A 21136-nucleotide genomic window follows, 5' to 3' on the forward strand; every position below is an offset into this window, starting at 1 on the left:
CTGTGACAGTTGCCAGAGAGCTGGTAATCTGCCTCATGGTTACGCCATGCCTCAACAAGGAATCCTGGAAATTGAGTTGTTTGATGTATGGGGAATTGACTTCATGGGACCTTTCCCACCATCATACTCAAACACTTATATTCTGGTGGCAGTTGACTATGTATCAAAATGGGTTGAGGCCATTGCCACACCCACCAATGATACTAAAACAGTGTTGAAGTTCCTCCAGAAACATATCTTTAGCAGGTTTGGTGTCCCTAGAGTACTAATCAGTGATGGGGGCACTCACTTCTGCAATAAACAGCTCTACTCTGCCATGGTTCGGTATAGAATTCGCCATAAGGTAGCTACTCCATATCATCCACAAACTAATGGGCAAGCTGAAGTCTCTAACAGAGAATTAAAGAGAATCCTAGAACGGACAGTAAGTACCCGTAGAAAGGATTGGGCACGGAGCTTGGATGATGCTCTGTGGGCTTACAGAACAGCATTCAAGACCCCTATAGGGACCTCTCCATACCAACTTGTGTATGGTAAGGCATGTCACCTGCCCGTGGAACTGGAACATAAAGCCTACTGGGCAACCATATTCCTAAACTTTGATGCCAAATTAGCAGGAGAAAAAAGATAGTTCCAGCTAAATGAGCTAGAGGAATTCAGATTCACAGCTTTCGAAAATGCCAAGCTTTATAAAGAGAAATAAAAAAAGTGGCATGACAGAAAGCTGTCATCTAGAATCTTTGAGCCAGGACAGAAGGTTCTGCTGTTCAACTGTAGACTCAGGCTATTCCCCGGGAAGTTGAAATCCCGGTGGAGGGGACCATACGTGATTACAAGTGTATCACCATATGGTTATGTGGAGCTTCAAGATATTGATTCTGATAAGAGGTTCATTGTCAATGGACAGAGAATCAAGCATTATCTTGAAGGCAACATTGAGCAAGAGTGCTCAAGGCTGAAGCTAAACTAAAAGCTCAGCAAGGTCCAGCTAAAGACAATAAAGAAGCGCTTGCTGGGAGGCAACCCAGCCATGGGGCATCAATCCTCTAAGCATTTTGCCCCATTTCTATTTTTATTTTTATTTGTTTATATAGAGTTCATTGATAACAAGGTAAAGAATCAATTGCATAAGTTCACAGGGTTACAGAAGGAATCTGCATACAAAACAGAGAAAAAGAGCTCACTGGCAAGAAAACGCCAGTAAGAGCCCATTTTGGGCGTTCAACGCCCAAAAGGGGCAGCCAGTGGGCGCTGAACACCAGTAAGGATAGCAATCTGGCGTTCAACGCCAGAAAAGGGCAACAACTGGGTGTTGAACGCCCAGGAGAGCAGCATTTGGGCGTTGAACGCCCAAAACAGGCAGTGTTTGGGCGTTCAAACGCCAGGATAGTGGGGAGGAGGTAAAAAATCATTCTTCATATTTTTTCATTCTAATTTTAAAATTTCATGTTTTTAATTCATGATTTCTTGCATAAACATGTTAAGAACCTTAATTTCGAAAATCCCTCTTTAAAAATATCAAATGTATCTTAATCCATAAGCACCAAGCCTCTTTGCAAATTCAATCCAACTCTTTTCAAATCCTATTTTCTAAACAAACCTAATTTTTTTCAACTAATATCTTTTTCAAATCTCCACATTATCGTTTTCAAAATCTAGATTTATCTTTTTCAAAAATTTTTCACATCTTTTCAATTTTAAACTATATCCTCTCTTATCATATCTTCTATCTTATCTTTTCCAAATCAATCTTTTTATCATATCTTTTCAAAATTTTCGAACCCACCCCCTCCATCCTCCTCCATCAACAATTGCACCTAGCTCTCCTTCTATCCCTCTCCTTTCTTTTCTTTTGCTTGAAGACAAGCAAACCTCTAAGTTTGGTGTGTTTATCCGCGATCACTAAGATCATGGCTCCTAAAGGAAAAAAACCCACTCCAAGAGGCAAGAAAGAGAGCGTTCCAAAACCACTTTGGAATCAAGGGAAGTTCTTATCTAAAGAACATTCAGACCATTATAACAAAATAATGGGTCTGAGATCAGTGATCCCGGAAGTTAGATTCGATCTGAAAGAAGATGAATATCCGGAGATCCAGGAGCAAATTCGAATCAGGAACTGGGAAGTCCTAGCTAATCCTGAAACGAAAGTGGAAAGGAATATGGTCCAAGAGTTCTATGCTAATATGTGGCAGACTAACAAGCAAAAACTATCTGGAACTGCTTTCTATGAATATCGGACCATGGTCAGAGGAAAGATTGTTCATACCATCCCTGACAAGATCAGAGAGATCTTAAAGCTACCTCAGCTGAAAGATGATCCAGACTCCTTCAACAGGAGAATGATGAGAACAGACAAGGGCCTGGATAAGATTCTAGAGGACATATGTATCCCTGGAGCCAGGTGGACCACCAACACAAAGGGTTTCCCAAATCAACTCAAGAGAGAGGATCTCAAACCAGTCGCCAGTGGATGGCTGGACTTCATTGGGCATTCTCTGTTGCCTACTAGCAACTATTCCGAAGTCACAGTTAAAAGAGCAGTGATGATCCATTGCATCATGATGGAAAAAGAAGTGGAAGTTCATCAGCTGATCTCAGCTGAATTCTACAAAATTGCTAACAAAAATTCTAAAGAGGCCAGGTTGGCTTATCCAAGCGTGATTTCTCTGCTCTGCAAGGACGCCGAGGTAAGGATGGGGATAACTGAGTATATCTCAGTTGAGAAACCAATCACCAAAGCATCAATGGAAAAACAACAAGCACAGGATGATCTCACCAAGAAGAAAACACAGGAATTTCTCCCAGAAATCCCTCAATCTGAATACTGGGAGTATCTTGAGACGTCTATCACCAAGATACGGGAAGCTATGGAGCAAATAATAAAAGAACAGAAGGAACACAGTCAAATGCTGACCTATATGTTTAAAGAACAAGAGGAGCAAGGGCGTGACTTAAGGGAATTGAAGCGCCAGAAGTTATCTCTTGAAGAATCAAGCACCCCACGGATCAGAGGAACACCCATTTCCCAGAACAAAGGTTGTTAAATTCCAATTTCTGCTTTAACTCTGTGATAGTGTCATTAGAGAAGTTCACCTTAGGAGTCATATAGTAGTAATTAGTATCTATTTTGATTTTATCTCCAATTAAGCCATAGTCTATTTTTCTCATCATCAGCAAACATGAATAAAATAGTAAATCTTTTGAATAAGGGGCAATAAAATTTTGAGTTTTAATAAGAGAAATTCTAATTAGCTACATGTGGTGGCAATACTTTCTGTCTTCTGAATGAATGCTTGAATAGTGCATATGTCTTTTGAATTTGTTGTTTAAGACTGTTAAATATGTTGGCTCTTGAAAGAATGATGAACATGAGACATGTTATTGATAATCTGAAAAATCATAAAAATGATTCTTGAAGCAAGAAAAAGCAGCAAAAAAAAAAAAGCCAATAGCCCTTAAAACCAAAAGGCAAGGGTAATAAAAAAGGATCCCAAGGTTTTCAGCATCAGTGGATAGGAGGGCCTAAGGGAATAAAATCCTGGCCTAAGCGGCTAAACCAAGCTGTCCCTAACCATGTGCTTGTGGCGTGAAGGTGTCAAGTGAAAACTTGAGACTGAGCGGTTAAAGTCAAGGTCCAAAGCAGAAAGAAGAGTGTGCTTAAGAACTCTGGACACCTCTAATTGGGGACTTTAGCAAAGCTGAGTCACAATCTTAAAGGTTCACCCAATTATGTGTCTGTGGCATTTATGTATCCGGTGGTAATACTGGAAAATAAAGTGCTTAGGGCCACGGCCAAGACTCATGAAATAGCTGTGTTCAAGAATCATCATACTGAAATAGGAGAATCAATAGCACTATCTGAATTCTAAGTTCCTATAGATGCCAATCACTCTGAGCTTCAATGGATAAAGTGAGATGCCAAAACTGTTCGGAAGCAAAAAGCTACTAGTCCCGCTCATCTAATTAGAATCTGAGCTTCACTCAAAAACTTTGAGATATTATTGCTTCTCAACCTATTAGTCTTCTATTTTATTTGTCTAGTTGCTTGAGGACAAGCAACAGTTTAAGTTTGGTGTTGTGATGAGCGGAAATTTTATACGCTTTTTGGGGTTAATTTCATATAGTTTTTAGTATGTTTTAGTGAGTTTTTAGTTTGTTTCCATTAGTTTTTAGGAAAAATTCATATTTCTGGACTTTACTATAAGTTGTGTGTTTTTCTGTAATTTCAGGTATTTTTCTGGCTGAAATTGAGGGAGCTGAGCAAAAATCTGATTCAGGCTGAAAAAGGACTGCTGATGCTGTTGGATTCTGACCTCTCTGCATTCAAAGTGAATTTTCTGGAGCTACAGAACTCGAAATGGCGCGCTTCCAATTGCGTTGGAAAGTAGACATCCAGAGCTTTTCAGCAATATATAATAGTACATACTTTGCTCAAGGATAGATGACGTAAACTGGCGTTCAACGCCAGCTCTCTACCCAATTCTGGCGTCCAGCGCCAGAAAAGGATTAAAAGTTGGAGTTCAACGCCAGAAATGGATCCAAACCTGGCGTTGAACACCAAAACAGCCTTATGCACGTGAATTGTTTAAGTCTCAGTCCCAGCACACACCAAGTGGGCCCCAGAAGTGGATCTCTGCACCATCTGCCATAGTCTACTCACTTTTTGTAAACCTAGGCTACTAGTTTAGTATTTAAACAACTTTTAGAAACTTATTTTGCATCTCATGACATTTTAGATCTAAACTTTGTACTCTTTGACGGCATGAGTCTCTAAACTCCATTGTTGGGGGTGAGGAGCTCTACTGTGTCTCGATGAATTAATGCAAGTATTTCTGTTCTTCATTCAAACATGCGTGTTCCTATCTAAGATATCCATTCGCGCCTAACTATGGAGAAGGTGATGATCAGTGACACTCATCACCTTCCTCAATCCATGAACATGTGTCTGACAATCACCTCCGTTCTACATCAGATTGAATGAATATCTCTTAGATTCCTTAATCAGAATCTCCGTGGTATAAGCTAGATTGATGGCGGCATTCATGAGAATCCGGAAAGTCTAAACCTTGTCTGTGGTATTCCGAGTAGGATTCAGGGATTGAATGACTGTGACGAGCTTCAAACTCGCGAGTGCTGGGCATAGTGACAGACGCAAAAGGAGAGTGAATCCTATTCCAGCACGATCGGGAACCTCAGATGATTAGCCGTGCTGTGATAGAGCATTTGGATCATTTTCACAAGAGGAGGGGATGTAACCATTGACAACGGTGATGCCCCAACACATAGCTTGCCATAGAAGGACGTGCGTGCATGAATCAGAGGACGAAGGAAAGCAGAGATTCAGAAGACAAAGCATCTCCAAAACTCCAACATATTCTCCATTACTGCATAACAAGTAACCTTTAACCCATGCTCTCTTGTTTATTCGCAATTCAACTGATAAATACAATTGACTTCCTGACTAAGAATTGCAAGATAACCATAGATTGCTTCAAACCAACAATCTCCATGGGATTCGACCCTTACTCACGTAAGGTATTACTTGGATGACCCAGTGCACTTGCTGGTTAGTGGTACGAGTTGTGGAAAGTGTGATTCACAATTCGTGCACCAACAAGCCCATCACTAAGAAAAATATGGAGCAAGCAAGAGAGGCCATTCATGGAGCTCAAGAGGCGCATGAAGCTCATCACCATGAGATCCCGGAGATGCCTCAAATGCATTTTCCTCCACAAAACTATTGGGAGCAAATCAACACCTCCCTAGGAGAACTAAGCTCTAACATGGGACAATTAAGGGTGGAACATCAAGAGCACTCCATCATCCTTCATGAAATTAGAGAAGATCAAAGAGCAATGAGGGAGGAGCAACAAAGACAAGGAAGAGACATAGAAGAGCTCAAGGACATCATTGGTTCCTCAAGAAGGAAACGCCACCATCACTAAGGTGGATTCATTCCTTGTTCTTAATTCTTCTGTTTTTCGTTTTCTATGTTAAGTGCTTATCTATGTTTGTGTCTTCATTACATAATCATTAGTAGTTAGTAACTATGTCTTAAAGTTATGAATGTCCTATGAATCCATCACCTCTCTTAAATGAAAAATGTTTTAATTTAAAAGAACAAGAAGTACATGAGTTTCGAATTTATCCTTGAACTTAGTTTAATTATATTGATATGGTGACAATGCTTCTTATTTTCTGAATGTATGCTTGAACAGTGTATATGTCTTTTGAAGTTGTTGTTTAAGAATGTTAAATATGTTGGCTCTTGAAAGAATGATGACTAGGAGACATGTTATTTGATAATCTGAAAAATCATAAAAATGATTCTTGAAGCAAGAAAAAGCAGCAAAGAACAAGGCTTGCAGAAAAAAAAATATAGGCGAAAAAAAAATTAGAAAAAAATAAAGAAAAAGCAAGCAGAAAAAGCCAAAAGCTCTTAAAACCAAGAGGCAAGAGCAAAGAGCCAATAACCCTTAAAACCAAAAGGCAAGGGCAATAAAAAGGATCCCAAGGCTTTGAGCATCAGTGGATAGGAGGGCCTAAATGAATAAAATCCTGGTCTAAGCGGCTAAACCAAGCTGTCCCTAACCATGTGTTTGTGGCGTGAAGGTGTCAAGTAAAAACTTGAGACTGAGCGGTTAAAGTCAAGGTCCAAAGCAAAAGAAGAGTGTGCTTAAGAACCCTGGACACCTCTAATTGGGGACTTTAGCAAAGCTGAGTCACAATCGGAAAAGGTTCACCCAATTATGTGTCTGTGGCATTTATGTATCCGGTGGTAATACTGGAAAACAAAGTGCTTAGGGCCACAGCCAAGACTCATAAAATAGCTGTGTTCAAGAATCATCATACTGAACTAGGAGAATCAATAACACTATCTGAACTCTGAGTTCCTATAGATGCTAATCATTCTGAACTTCAATGGATAAAGTGAGATGCCAAAACTATTCAAGAGGCAAAAAGCTATAAGTCCCACTCATATGATTGAAGCTATGTTTCATTGATAGTTTGAAATTTATAGTATATTCTCTTCTTTTTATCCTATTTGATTTTTAGTTGCTTGGGGACAAGCAACAATTTAAGTTTGGTGTTGTGATGAGCGGATAATTTATACGCTTTTTGGCATTGTTTTTAGTATGTTTTTAGTAGGATCTAGTTACTTTTAGGGATGTTTTCATTAGTTTTTATGTTAAATTCACATTTCTGGACTTTACTATGAGTTTGTGTATTTTTCTGTGATTTCAGGTATTTTCTGGCTGAAATTGAGGGACTTGAGCAAAAATCAGATTCAGAGGTTGAAGAAAGACTGCTGATGCTGTTGGATTCTGACCTCTCTGCACTCAAAGTGGATTTTCTGGAGCTACAGAACTCAAAATGGCGTGCTTCCAATTTCGTTGGAAAGTAGACATCCAGGGCTTTCCAGCAATGTATAATAGTTTATACTTTGGCCGAGTTTAGACGACGTAAAAGGGCGTTCAACGCCAGTTCTACGCTGCTGTCTGGAATTAAACGCCAGAAACAAGTCACAAACTAGAGTTGAACGCCAGAAATACGTTACAACCTGGCGTTCAACTCCAAAAAGAGCCTCTGCACGTGTAACATTCAAGCTCAGCCCAAGCACACACCAAGTGGGTCCCGGAAGTAGATTTATGCATCAATTACTTACTTCTGTAAACCCTAGTAGCTAGTTTATTATAAATAGGACCTTTTACTATTGTATTAGATATCTTTGGATCATCTTTGGACGCCTGGTTCTTAGATTAGAGGGGCTAGCCATTCGGCCATGCCTGGACCTTTCACTTATGTATTTTCAAACGGTAGAGTTTCTACACTCCATAGATTAAGGTGTGGAGCTCTGCTGTTCCTCAAAGATTAATGCAAAGTACTACTGTTCCTCAGACGCAAAAGGATAGTAAATCCTATTCCAGTATGATCGAGAACCTCCAAGATGATTAGCCATGCAGTGACAGCGCATCAGACCATTTTCACAGAGAGGAATAGGATGCAACCAACGACAAGGGTGATGCCTCCAGACGATTAGCCGTGCTGTGACAGAGCATTTGGACCATTTTCCCGAGAGGATTGAAAGTAGCCATTGGCACCGGTGACATCCTTACATAAAGCCAGCCATAGAGAGGAGTAAGACTGATTGGATGAAGACAGTAGGAAAGCAGAGGTTCAGAGGAACGAAAGCATCTCTATGCGCTTATCTGAAACTCTCACCAATGATTTACATAAGTATTTCTATCCTTCTTTTATTACTTATTTTCGAAAACCCCATTACTATTTTATATCTGCCTGACTGAGATTTACAAGGTGACCATAGCTTGCTTCATACCAACAATCTCCTTGGGATCGACTCTTACTCACGTAAGGTTTATTACTTGGACGACCCAGTGCACTTGCTGGTTAGTTATGCGAAGTTGTGAAGATATGTTTAGACCTTGGTTCTGTGCATCCATTTTTGGTGCCATTGCCAGGGAATCAATTTCGAACAACAATTCACAACCTGAGTAACAATTTCGCATACCAGTAGGTGGGGTTTATGGGGAAGAGTGGATGGATGTGAGTGGTGAAGTGGTTATAGGGAAGAGAGATTGAGGTGATTGGTGAAGAATTTTGGGGAAGAGTGTTTATGGGATTGTGTGAAAGAGGGGTGAGAAGAAGTGAGTGGAGGTAGGTGGGGATCCTGCGGGGTCCACAGATCCTGAGGTGATCCTATGGGGTCCACAGATCCTAAGGTGTTCAAGGATTTACAACCTTGCACCAGATTAGGCATGCAAAATGCCCTTGCACACAACTCTGGGCGTTCAGCGCCAGATTGGTGCTTGTTCTGGGCATTGAACGCCCATTTGTTGCCCATTTCTGGTGTTGAACGCCAGAACCATGCTTGTTTTAGGCGTTCAGTGCCAGCTCTTCTCCAGGGTGCAATTCTGGCGTTCAAACGCCCAGATGCTGCCCATTTTGGGCGTTCAGTGCTAGGACCATGCTCTGTTCTGGCGTTGAACGCCAACCAGGGTGTGATTTTTCTTCTGCTATTTTTAATTCTGTTTTCAATTTTTTATATTTATTTTGTGACTCCACATGATCATGAACCTAATAAAACATGAAAGAACAAGAAAAATAAAATTTGATAAATAAAAATTGGGTTGCCTCCCCACAAGCGCTTCTTTAATGTCAATAGCTTGACAGTGGGCTCTCATGGAGCCTCACCGATGTTCAGAGCATTGTTGAGACTTCCCAACACCAAACTTAGAGTTTGGATATGGGAGTTCAACACCAAACTTAGAGTTTGGTTGTAGCCTCCCAACACCAAACTTAGAGTTTGACTGTGGGGGCTCTGGTTGACTCTATTTTGAGAGAAGCTTACTGTGCCTCTTTTCCATGTTTACAGAAGGGTAAACTTGAGTTGTAAACACAAGGGAGTCCTCATTCAATTGAAGGACTAATTCACCTTTGTCAACATCAATTACAGCTCTTGCTATGGCTAGGAAAGGTCTTCCAAGGATGATGGATTCATCCTCATCCTTCCCAGTATCAAGGATTATGAAATCAGCAGGGATGTAAAGGCCTTCAACCTTTACTAACACGTCCTCTACTTGTCCATAAGCCTGTTTTCTTGAATTGTCTGCCATCTCTAATGAGATTTTAGCAGCTTGCACTCCAAAGATTCCCAGTTTCTCTATTACAGAGAGGGGCATGAGGTTTATCCCTGAACCAAGGTCACACAGAGCCTTTTCAAAGATCATGATGCCTATGGTACAAGGTATTACGAACTTTCCAGGATCCTGTTTCTTCTGAGGCAATGTCAGTTGATCCAGATCACTTAGTTCATTGGTGAACAAGGGAGGTTCATCTTTCCAAGTCTCAATACCAAATAATTTGGCATTCAGCTTCATGATTGCACCAAGGTACTTGGTAACTTGCTCTTCAGTAACATCCTCATTCTCTTCAGAAGATGAATACTCGTCAGAGCTCATGAAGGGCATAAGGAGGTTCAATGGAATCTCTATGGTCTCTAGATGAGTCTCAGATTCCTTTGGTTCCTCAAAGGGAAACTCCTTATTGATCACTGGACGTCCCAGGATGTCTTCCTTACTGGGATTTACGTCCTCCCCTTCCTCTCCAGGTTCGGCCGTGTTGACTATGTCAATGGCCTTGCACTCTCCTTTTGGATTTTCTTCTGTATTGCTTGGGAGAGTACTAGGAGGGATTTCAGTGATCCTTTTACTCAGGTGGCCCACTTGTGCCTCCAAATTTCTAATGGAGGACCTTGTTTCATTCATGAAACTTACAGTGGCCTTAGATAGATCAGAGACTAAGTTTGCTAAATTAGAGGTATTTTGTTCAGAGTTCTCTGTCTGTTGCTGAGTGGATGATGGAAAAGGTTTACTATTGTTAAACCTATTTCTTCCACCATTATTAAAGCCTTGTTGAGGATTTTCTTGATCCTTCCATGAGAGATTTGGGTGATTTCTCCATGCGGGGTTATAGGTGTTTCCATAAGGTTCACCCATGTAATTCACCTCTGCTATTGCAGGGTTTTTAGGATCATAAGCTTCTTCTTCAGAAGATGCCTCTTGAGTACTGTTGGATGCAGCTTGCATTCCATTCAGACTCTGAGAAATCATATTGACTTGCTGAGTCAATATTTTATTCTGAGCCAATATGGCATTCAGAGTATCTATTTCAAGAACTCCCTTCTTCATAGGCGTCCCATTACTTACAGGATTCCTCTCAGAAGTGTACATGAACTGGTTATTAGCAACCATGTCAATGAGTTCTTGAGCTTCTACAGGCGTTTTCTTTAAGTGAATGGATCCACCTGCAGAGGTATCCAATGATATTTTAGCTAATTCAGACAGACCATCATAGAATATGTCCAGGATGGTCCATTCTGAAAGCATGTCAGAAGGACACTTTTTGGTCAGTTCTTTGTATCTCTCCCAAGCTTCATAGAGGGATTCACCTTCTTTCTATTTGAAGGTCTGAACATCCACTCTAAGCTTACTCAGCTTTTGAGGAGGAAAGAACTTGGCTAAGAAAGCCTTGACCAGCTTATCCCAAAAGTTCAGGCTATCTTTGGGTTGAGAGTCCAACCATATTCTAGCTCTGTCTCTCACAGCAAAAGGGAAAAGCATGAGCCTGTAGACTTCAGGATCTACTCCATTAGTCATAACAGTATCACAGGTCTGCAAGAATTCAGTTAAGAACTGAAAAGGATCTTCAGATGGAAGTCCATGAAACTTGCAGTTCTGCTGCATCAGAGAAACTAATTGAGGTTTCAGCTCAAAATTGTTTGCTCCAATGGCAGGAATGGAGATGCTTCTTCCATGTAAATTGGAATTAGGTGCAGTAAAGTCACCAAGCATCCTCCTTGCATTATTATTATTTTCGGCTGCCATCTCCTCTTCCTATTCGAAAGTTTCTGAAAGGTGCTTGCTGGATTGTTGTAATTTAGCTTCTCTTAGTTTTCTCTTCAGAGTCCTTTCAGGTTTTGGATCTGCTTCAACAAGAATATTCTTGTCCTTGCTCCTGCTCATATGAAGGAGAAGGGAACAGAATATTCTTAGCGATAGCACATTGGACCATTTTCACTGAGAGGACAGGATGTAGCCATTGACAACGGTGATGCCTAACATACAGCTTGTCATAGAAAGGAGTATGAATGATTGGATGAAGACAATAGGAAAGCAGAGGTTCAGGAGGAACAAGCATCTTCATACGCTTATCTGAAATTCTCACCAATGAATTACATAAGTATCTCTGTCTTTAATTTACGTTTTATTTATCTTTTAATTATTAAATCTCCATAATCAATTGAATCCTCCTGACTGAGATTTACAAGGTGACCATAGCTTGCTTCAAGCCGACAATCTCCGTGGGATCGACCCTTACTCACATAAGGTTTATTACTTGGATGACCCAGTGCACTTGCTGGTTAGTTGTGCGAAGTTGTGACAAAGAACTAAGATTATGAACGTGCGTATTGAGTTTTTAGCGTTGTTACCAAGGAATGGAAACGTCACCATTTCAGCGCACCAGTCGTCATTATTACAAACAATTGGTAGGCAATCATATAAGACATAATGTAATTGAGAGAAGAAAATTGAATTAAAGCTATCTAAACCACACAATCATCAACAATCAAGCAATTGAATGAAATGACATAATTTGTTAATCCAAATCCAACGTAACAAAATCAAACAAATCTAGATCTAAGAGATTGAATCAAAAGAGCACCAATTGAGAGTAGAAGAAGAGTAGATCTACAACTTATATCAAAGTAAAAGTGAATTAGCAATGGATCTCACCAAGAAATCCAAGGAGAATTGCAATGGAGGAAGTGAAAACCTAGAGAGAAGTTGGAGTTTCTCTCTCTAAAAACCAAATGTAACTAACTCCCTAAAATATCTAGAATTATGACTAATTATCCTAACACACCTAACCCTTGGTCTTCTTAAGCTTTTCCCTCCAAAATTCTACTCCAAAACAGGGCCTGGGACACCTTAAAATCGCTGGTCATGTATTTTGATTAAAAAATCACGTTCGTCCATCGACGCGTACGCGCACGGCACACGTACGCATCCCTAGGGTCTTTTTGCAATCTGCGCGCAGGCGTATGGTGCGCGTGAGCGTCATGGAAAATATGGCCCAGCCATATAGGCACGCCGACTCCTCGCTCGGCTCCACTGCGCTGGCTCTGGGTGTATGCATCCACTCGTACACGCACGGTGCGCGTGCGCGTGCATATGCAAACTTCAAATCTTTAATTTATTCCATGCTCCTTCCATTCATGCATGCTTCTTTCATTCCTCTTAGCCATTTTTGCTCTATAACTTCTGAAACCACTTAACAATCGGATCAAGGCATCAAATGGTAATAGAGGAGGATTACAATATATCAATTTTGATGCAAATGAAGCATATTTTTATCTATGAGGAAAAATGGGGAAAGGAACACAAAATCACGTAGTTTTATATGAATAAGTGTGGAAGATTATTGATAAAACTCTTAAATCTATGCATGATAAATCCTAAAAACGGGGTTTATCAACCTCCCCACACTTAAAGTCTAGCATGTCCTCATACTAAAGGAAGGCAAAAGATCAAAAGATCACAAGGGAGTAGAATTCATGGGATGCAATTCTACCTACATGAATGCAACTAGGGTGTATGCTACTATCTACTTGGTCAAGAGCAATTCAATCTTCCTAGAATACATATATATACGCACATAGGGCAAGATGATGGGCAATGTATGAACTCTACCAATTCTAGTTGTCAAAGTGAAATATGCATAACTTGCATAAAGAACGCTCGCGAGAGCTGGGAACAAGGAATTGAGCTTCGAACCTCTCACCGGAAGTATTTGCACTCTATTCGCTCGGTGTATAGGGTTGATCACTCAATCCTCCCCTACTTCATGCTTCTCCAAAATTTGTTCTTCCTTTAACAATCAACAGTTGTTCTATGCATGCATACATATATCATGAGGTCTTTCCTTAGGTTGTAATGGGGTTAGGGTCAAGGTATGGTTATATATTTGGCTAAGTGGGCTAAGAATTGAATCCTTTGATTAACTTGAGCTTCCCACCTAACCTATGTAACACCCTATGCAATTATGTACTAACCTAACTACCCATTCCTCACTTTTTCACATACTCATGCATTTACTTTTGATCATTACACATATGTATTGATTTGTCTCTAAGCCTTACTTTGGGGTATTTTGTCCCCTTTTCTCGCTTCTCTCTTTTCTCTCTTTTTTTTCTTTATTTTTTTTCTATATATATTTCTTTCTTTTCTTTTCTTGTCTTTTCTCTTTCTCTTTTTTTCTATACACATATGTGTGTATATGTATATATTTTTTTCTTTCTTTTTTTTCTTTCAACTTTATACAAGAATGTCAATGCATAAGGTCTATACATTTAATTAACACATGAGTATGTATCCACTTCCCAATATTTTCAACAAAAACAACATGCTTTTATCTCAACCAATGCTCCCCCCCCCCCACTTTCCCACACTTGAATGGCACACACGCACTAGCCTAAGCTATTAAAGGATTCAAATAGGGACATTCATGGTTTTTCGCCTTTGGCTTATGATGTGCTAGAATTAAGAATAAGCAGGTTAAGCATAGGCTCAAAGTTGGTTGCAAAAGTTGTTATAAGGTAAGTTCATTTGGGTAAGTAGCTAAGTGAATTGATGGCCTCAATCATGCACATGCATCCATATATATAACAATGGACATATAGAGTCAAACAAATTAAAGATCATAATCATAGAGAGAGAACAATGCACACAAGAAGGAAAGTAAGTGGTTATAAGATGTAACCACATAATTAGGCTCAAAACTCACTTGCTTGTGTTCTTGACTCAAAATCCATGTTCCAAATTACATTCTTCGAACAAGCTTAGCATAAAAAATTTTCAAGAATCGGTAGAGTTGCCCTAAAATTCTAGTTTACTAGGAGAGAAGTCATTACTCTAACCATGTGGATTTATTAAGAGATACTAATATGCATAGGGGTTAAAAGGGTGAGAAACCTAATTATGCAATCTACCCTAAGTAACAAAAAATGATTTAAAATTTATTCGGGTGTTACCTATGAAGACCGGTCGGCCGACCGACCTCCCCACACTTAGAAGTTGGCACGGTCCTCCGTGCCTTGAGTGAGACGCAGTGGTTGATCGGTTTCCGAGTGTCCATCCTTTTCTTCATTATCGCTTTCCTCATTATCGGTGTCGGTGGACGTGGAAATTTCCGGTTCTTCCATAGGTGGTGCTAGGCAACTTAGAAGCTTCTTGACAAAAGCGTATCAGCGTTGGCTACACCGCTCATAACGGTCAAGCTTCTTGTGGAGCTCCTCTATACGTTGCATGAATGACTTTGGTGGTGCAGATGAGTTGGAGGGGATGCTCATAGGGACGGCTAAGTTCGGCTCTTCGGTGTCCGCCGGAGGGTAAAGATATCTCCCGTTTGGAACAATATCGCCATCCATCGGGATCATGGCCCTTCGATCCTTGGTTTCTTGAGGAACACCGGCTGCGGCAACTAAGTCGGTCACTAGAGCAGGAAAGGGTAGGTTCCCCTTAGCATAGATGCGGCCCATTGCTTGGCAAATGAGACGGGGGATATGCACCGGTCTCTCTGTGAGGACACACCAAACCAACAAGGCTAACTCGGCAGTGATAGATGATGATGCACGGAAACTTGTCTCTCAACAATTTTCCTTCGGCAAGTATACCGAATTGTCGTCAAGTAAAAACTCACAATAGAGTGAGGTCGAATCCCACAGGGATTGATTGGTCAAGCAACTTTAATTGGAAGAATGTTCTAGTTGAGCTAAGCAGAATTTGGTCTGAGAATTGCAAGAAATTAAATGGCAGGAAAGTAAATAGCAGAAAATGTAAATGCTGGAAGTAAAGAGCTGAAAATAAATGGCGGAAAGTAAATTGCAGGATTGTAAATGGGAATGGGGAAGATGCTCATAAAACTAAATTGCAGAAATTAAAAAGAATGGATGAGATCAGAATGGGGAATTCATTGGGTTTAGGAGATGTTGTATTCTCCGGATCAAGTTCATTTTCATCTCTTCCTCAATCAATGCGTTCATTGATCTCCTTGGCAATCTTAAGTGATCGAATTACAATTCCTTGTAATTCCATCTCTCAAATCTTGATCAATAGCCAATTCCTTGGTCAATTGCTCATGAGAAGAGATGAAGTATGGTCACTGATTATACCACATGCATTCCCAAATCAAGTGTTGGTAGAATTATAGTCACCATATCCTTCCAACCCCAATTTGGTCCAACATGAGAAAGCATTTCTGGCAGGATCTATTCATTCCTCTTCCAAGGTTCAGAAGAGATCCAAGTATGAATAGCTTCTTTTCCAAGATAACTACCCAATTGAATGAAGACTGAAAGCTTTCTAGTAAAATCAAGAGAAAAGATAGAAGAAGAATAATGAAAACTAATATTGATCCATCAAATTACAACAGAGCTCCCTAACCAAATGAAGGGGGTTTAGTTGTTCATAGCTCTGGAAATGGAAAACAAAGATGGAAGATCCATTCTCAAAAATAAACTAGAAGTGCAGAGTAAATTATACAGAGAGTAGTTCTCAAATTTCCAACTCCCCAAAAGCTCCTTCTCTAATTCAAAACTACCCCTATATATACTACTCTTCTGATCTTCTAGTTGGTTCTTCAAGTCTTAGATATGGGCCTTTGGATCATGAGTTTGAAGCAGTTATCCTCTTCAGTGGGCTTAGCTTTACTTGCAGAGAGAAAGTGTGAAGTAGGTAGGGTATTTAGCTCAGGACGTTAGTGGCGTTAACGTTAAGTGAGAGTGTGGGTTCTAGAACGTTAGTGACAATCACCTTTTTCACTAACGTTCCTACCCCAGGGATGATCCACGTTAACTTCAACGTTAGTGGCACCAACGTGACCACTAACGTTGCCTCTTGGTCCTTCGCACACGTTATTGGGAATCACCTTTTCCAATAACGTTGAGAATCCTCCCTTTCTCCTACGTTAGAGTCCACGTTAACTTAGTTAACGTGGCTCTTAACGTAGGCTTGCCAATCCTTCGAGAATGTTAGTGACACTTACCTTTGTCACTAACGTTCCAAGATGCCCCTACTTCCCATGTTAGAATCCACGTTAACTAAGTTAACGTGGCTTCTAACGTGGTGATGATAGCCATCTCCAACGTTAGTGACAAGGTGAGTGTCACTAACATTGGCTCGTCATCCTTTCCTCTACGTTAGCTTCCACGTTAACTAAGTTAACATGGGAGTTAACGTGGCTCATAGTGGCTCATTGTGGCTCATTCCAACGTTAGTGACAAAGGTGAGTGTCACTAACGTTGGCGATTATTTGCTTTCTCCACGTTAGCTTCCACGTTAACTAAGTTAACGTGGGCGTTAACGTGGCTCAAAGCGGCTTAGTCCAATGTTAGTGACAAAGGTAAGTGTCACTAACGTTGGCCATTCTTTTGCTTCCTAACGTTAGAGTCCACGTTAACTAACTTAACGTGGCCCTTAACGTGGCCAATATGAGCTTGGTCCAACGTTAGTGACAAAGGTGAGTGTCACTAACGTTGGCTCCACTTTCTTCTTCCACGTTAGAGTTCACGTTAACTTAGTTAACGTGACTCTTAATGTGGGCTATGATGGCTTCGAGGACGTTATTGGCGATTACTTTTCTCATTAATGTTGCAAGCTAGCTCCCATTCCACTTAGTGGTCACGTTAGTTAGACTAATGTGGCTGCTAACTGATGACAAGTCATCTTAGCCTAGTTTCACTAGCCTTTTTCTTTTGTTTTCAATTGAATTATGCACTTTCTTGAGCCATAAGCAAGCCAATTGGGTAGATTTTCATGTTTCCTTTGATTTAATCAACCATGTATGAATTCATGCTATTTCATGAGGTTTTATGCTATAATTGTCACATATTATGAAGGAATGAATATCTCATGATTTTGAGCATAGCTTTGATGTGTTTGGTTGATTAATGATAGGTGAAGAAAGCTTGGAGAAAGGTTGATGCAAGAAGGAATGGCTAGGAGGAATGACTTGAGTCTTGGATTAATTATGAACCAGGAAGCAAAAGCTGGACCAAAAGTTAGCCCCTAACTTTTTGGCTAACTTTTGGGCAAAAGCTGGAGCAAAAGTTAGCCCCTAACTTTCTGGCTAACTTTTGGGCAAAAGCTGGACCAAAAGTTAGCCCCTAACTTTTTGGCTAACTTTTGGCATGAAAAACACTCCCTGGATGCACCAAAAGTTTGCGTCAACGTTAGCCCCTAACTTTTTGGCTAACGTCGGCGCTTGAAAAACTCCCTGGGCTAGCAAAAGTTTGCGCCAACGTTAGCCCCCAACTTTCTGGCTAACGTTGGCGCCATGAATAACTAAGGGGAGGCCAACGTTGGAGCTTTCCCTTTGAGTTTTCAGAGAGCTTTCTTTTCTGGTTTGATTGAGAGCTCATTTTTACATTCTAGCATTGTTGTCTTAATTCAAGAGAATTTGGGAGGAGAATTGATCTCTCTTCTTCCTTGTTCTTGCCCAGCACTCTTTACTTTTCTTGTTTTGGATCTTGGGTGGAGAATTGAAGAACTTCTGTTTCAATCTCACCTTGGGATCTTGTTTAATTTTCTGCTTTATTGAATTTCAGTTTCGGTTAATTGTTCTTCATCTACTTTCTTTGCAATTTACAATTTCCTTTGCAATTGTTCTTGTTGGATCTAGCAAGGCATTGAGATCTAGACTTGGTTTTCTAGTCTCTTGGGTCCTGAGATCTGGAATTCCCATTTCCCATTCCCTGTTTACTATTTTCCTGCTCATTTACAATTCTGTTTCTAGATCTGATTCGATCCAAGTGTTCTTCTATTCCTCTACTTGTTGAATTTTACTTTTCCTTGTTTAATTTCGGCAAATCCAACTCCCAATTCCCTTTACAATTCAAGCCATTTATATTTCTTGCACTTTAATATTCTACAATTTACATTTCTTGCGTTCTAAGTTTCGGCCATTTAATTTCTTGTTCTTTAAGATTCAGCCCTTTAAATTTCAGCTCTCTTTAATTTTATGCCAATTACCCATTCCCTTTACTTTCTATGCAATTTAAATTCTGCAAATCACAAATCTCTCAACCAAATCTTGATTCGCTTGACTAAATCAACCACTAAACTAAAATTGCTCAATCCTTCAATCCCTGTGGGATCGACCTCACTCACGTGAGTTATTATTACTTGATGCGACCCGGTGCACTTGCCGATTAGTTTTGGGTGTTTTGGAGAAATTCGTTTCTCCGCGAAAATAACACATCAAGTTTTTGGCGCCGTTGCCGGGGATTGATTAGATTGACAATGATTAAGTGAGGTGGTGATCTAGATCTAGCATTTTTATTTTCTGTTCCTTTAATTTTCAATTAACCCACTAACTGTTTGAATTTTTGCTTAAGCTAACTAAAACTTCATTCTAGCAGTAGATTAAAGTGTCACTGGTTTGTGTGTTTCTTATGTTCTACTTGTATGTCAGGTACAAGAAGAAATACACCCATTTTTCATGAACAAGACGAAAGAACTCTTAGAAGGTTAAGAAGAGCTGAAAGAGGGAAAAATATTGTTGGAGAAGAGGAATCAGAAGAAGAATTCCAAGATATGGAGGAACATTCAACTAATCCACCAGGTGGAGCAGACAACAACAATAACAATCCACCCCAGAGGAGAGTTTTAGCTTCCTATACTTTTGCAAATCCTAGACATTGTGGAAGTAGCATTTTAACTCCAAATGTCAATGCAAACAATTTTGAACTAAAGCCACAACTCATCACTTTGGTTCAAAACAATTGCTCTTTTGGTGGAGGACCACTTGAAGATCCGAACCAACACCTATCCACCTTCTTGAGGATTTGTAACACTGTTAAAACTAATGGTGTGCCTCCTGACAGCTACAAGCTATTGCTATTCCCATTTTCTCTCAGAGACAAGGCCACTCAATGGTTGGAATCCTTTCCAAGAGACAGCATCAACAATTGGGATGATTTGGTAACCAAGTTTCTTGCCAAATTTTACCCACCTCAAAGGATCATAAGGTTGAAGACTGAGGTACAAACATTTACACAAATGGAAGCTGAACCCATCCATGAGGCATGGGAGAGAAACAAGGCTCTAATTAGGAAATGTCCTCCTAAAATGTTCACTGAGTGGGATAAGCTGCAGAATTTCTATGAGGGCTTAACATTGAAATCTCAAGAAGATTTGGATCATTCAGCTGGAGGTTCCTTGCAACTCATGAAAACTGCAGAGGAAGCTCAAAATCTCATTGATATGGTGGCTAACAACCAATATTTCTTTGCTCATCAAAGAAACCGCCAACCATCACAAAGAAGAGGAGTAATGGAGCTAGAAGGAGTGGACTCAATCTTGGCTCAAAACAAGATGATGCAGCAGCAAATTCAACAACAATTTGAGCAAATGGCCAAGAGGATTGATAGCCTCCAAGTTGCAGCAGTTAACACAAGCCAACCATCATCCACATGGGGGCAAAATGAAGAAACTCAAGAAGAACAACAATAAGAGCAAGTACAGTATATGCACAACCAAGGACCGAATGAAGTGTATGGTGATACATACAATCCATCCTGGAAGAACCACCCAAACCTCAGATGGGGAGATAATCATACCCAAAACCAACAACCATGGCAGAGAAACTCAAACCAAAACAACCCAAGAAGCAACCAAAACCACAACCAGCAGCAGACTAACCAAAACCCCTACAGAAAACCTCAAAACAACTACCCCAACCCCAACCAGTACCAATCTAATAACCAACCCACCAACCAAAATACCTACCATCCACCACCCACATCTCATAACCCACCTCAAGTATCACCTGAAGCCCAAAGAATCACTAACTTGGAGGCCGTGATAGACAAAATGTTGAAACACCAGGAAATGACAACCAAGAATCATGAAGCATCCCTGAAGAGCCTAGAGAGACAGATGGGGCAAATCTCCAAACAGATTTCTATTGAGAGACCTTCAAGCTCACTGCCGAGTGACACAATTCCAAATCCTAAGGAATAATGCAAGGCAATACAATTAAGGAGTGGGAGAACATTGATGAGCAACAATGACACTACTAAGAAGCAAGTAGAGAGCAGCAAAAGACCAATAGAAGAGGAATAGCCAACACACACAGAGGAAGCCAATGATGATGATGTAATGGCAAGCAAGGAAGCTTCAAAGCAAACTCAAGCAAAGGAGGAACAATCAAAAATTCCAAAAAAAGGGAATGAAGCAGTTGAAGAGCCAACCAAGAATCAAAAGCAACAAGCAGAGAAAACCTTTGTACCTCCACTGCCATATCCCCAGAGGTTCAACAAAGAAACCAAGGACCAACAATTTCATAAGTTCCTTGAAACTTTCAAAAAGCTGGAAATCAATATTCCCTTGGCTGAAGCACTTGAGCAAATGCCTCTGTATGCCAAGTTTTTGAAGGAGCTTATCAACAAGAAAAGAAGTTGGCATGAGAAGAAAACTATACTGCTCACTGAGGAATGCAGGGCTTTCATTCAAAAAGGGTTTCCCCCTAAGCTTGAAGATCCAGGGAGCTTTTTGCT

The 21136-nt window shown here is 40.3% G+C and overlaps 1 non-coding gene across 1 annotated transcript; it reads left to right on the plus strand.

The window, feature by feature from the left end:
* Positions 1 to 10901: 10901 nt before the first annotated feature.
* Positions 10902 to 11009, plus strand: LOC148574027 (small nucleolar RNA R71). Its single transcript, XR_015906888.1, has one exon. It is a non-coding gene; the product is annotated as a small nucleolar RNA R71 (small nucleolar RNA).
* The last annotated feature ends 10127 nt before the right edge of the window (positions 11010 to 21136 follow it).

Source organism: Arachis ipaensis, chromosome B2 (assembly GCF_059453495.1).
Source record: "Arachis ipaensis isolate K30076 ecotype BB chromosome B2, ASM5945349v1, whole genome shotgun sequence".
NCBI lineage: Eukaryota > Viridiplantae > Streptophyta > Magnoliopsida > Fabales > Fabaceae > Arachis > Arachis ipaensis.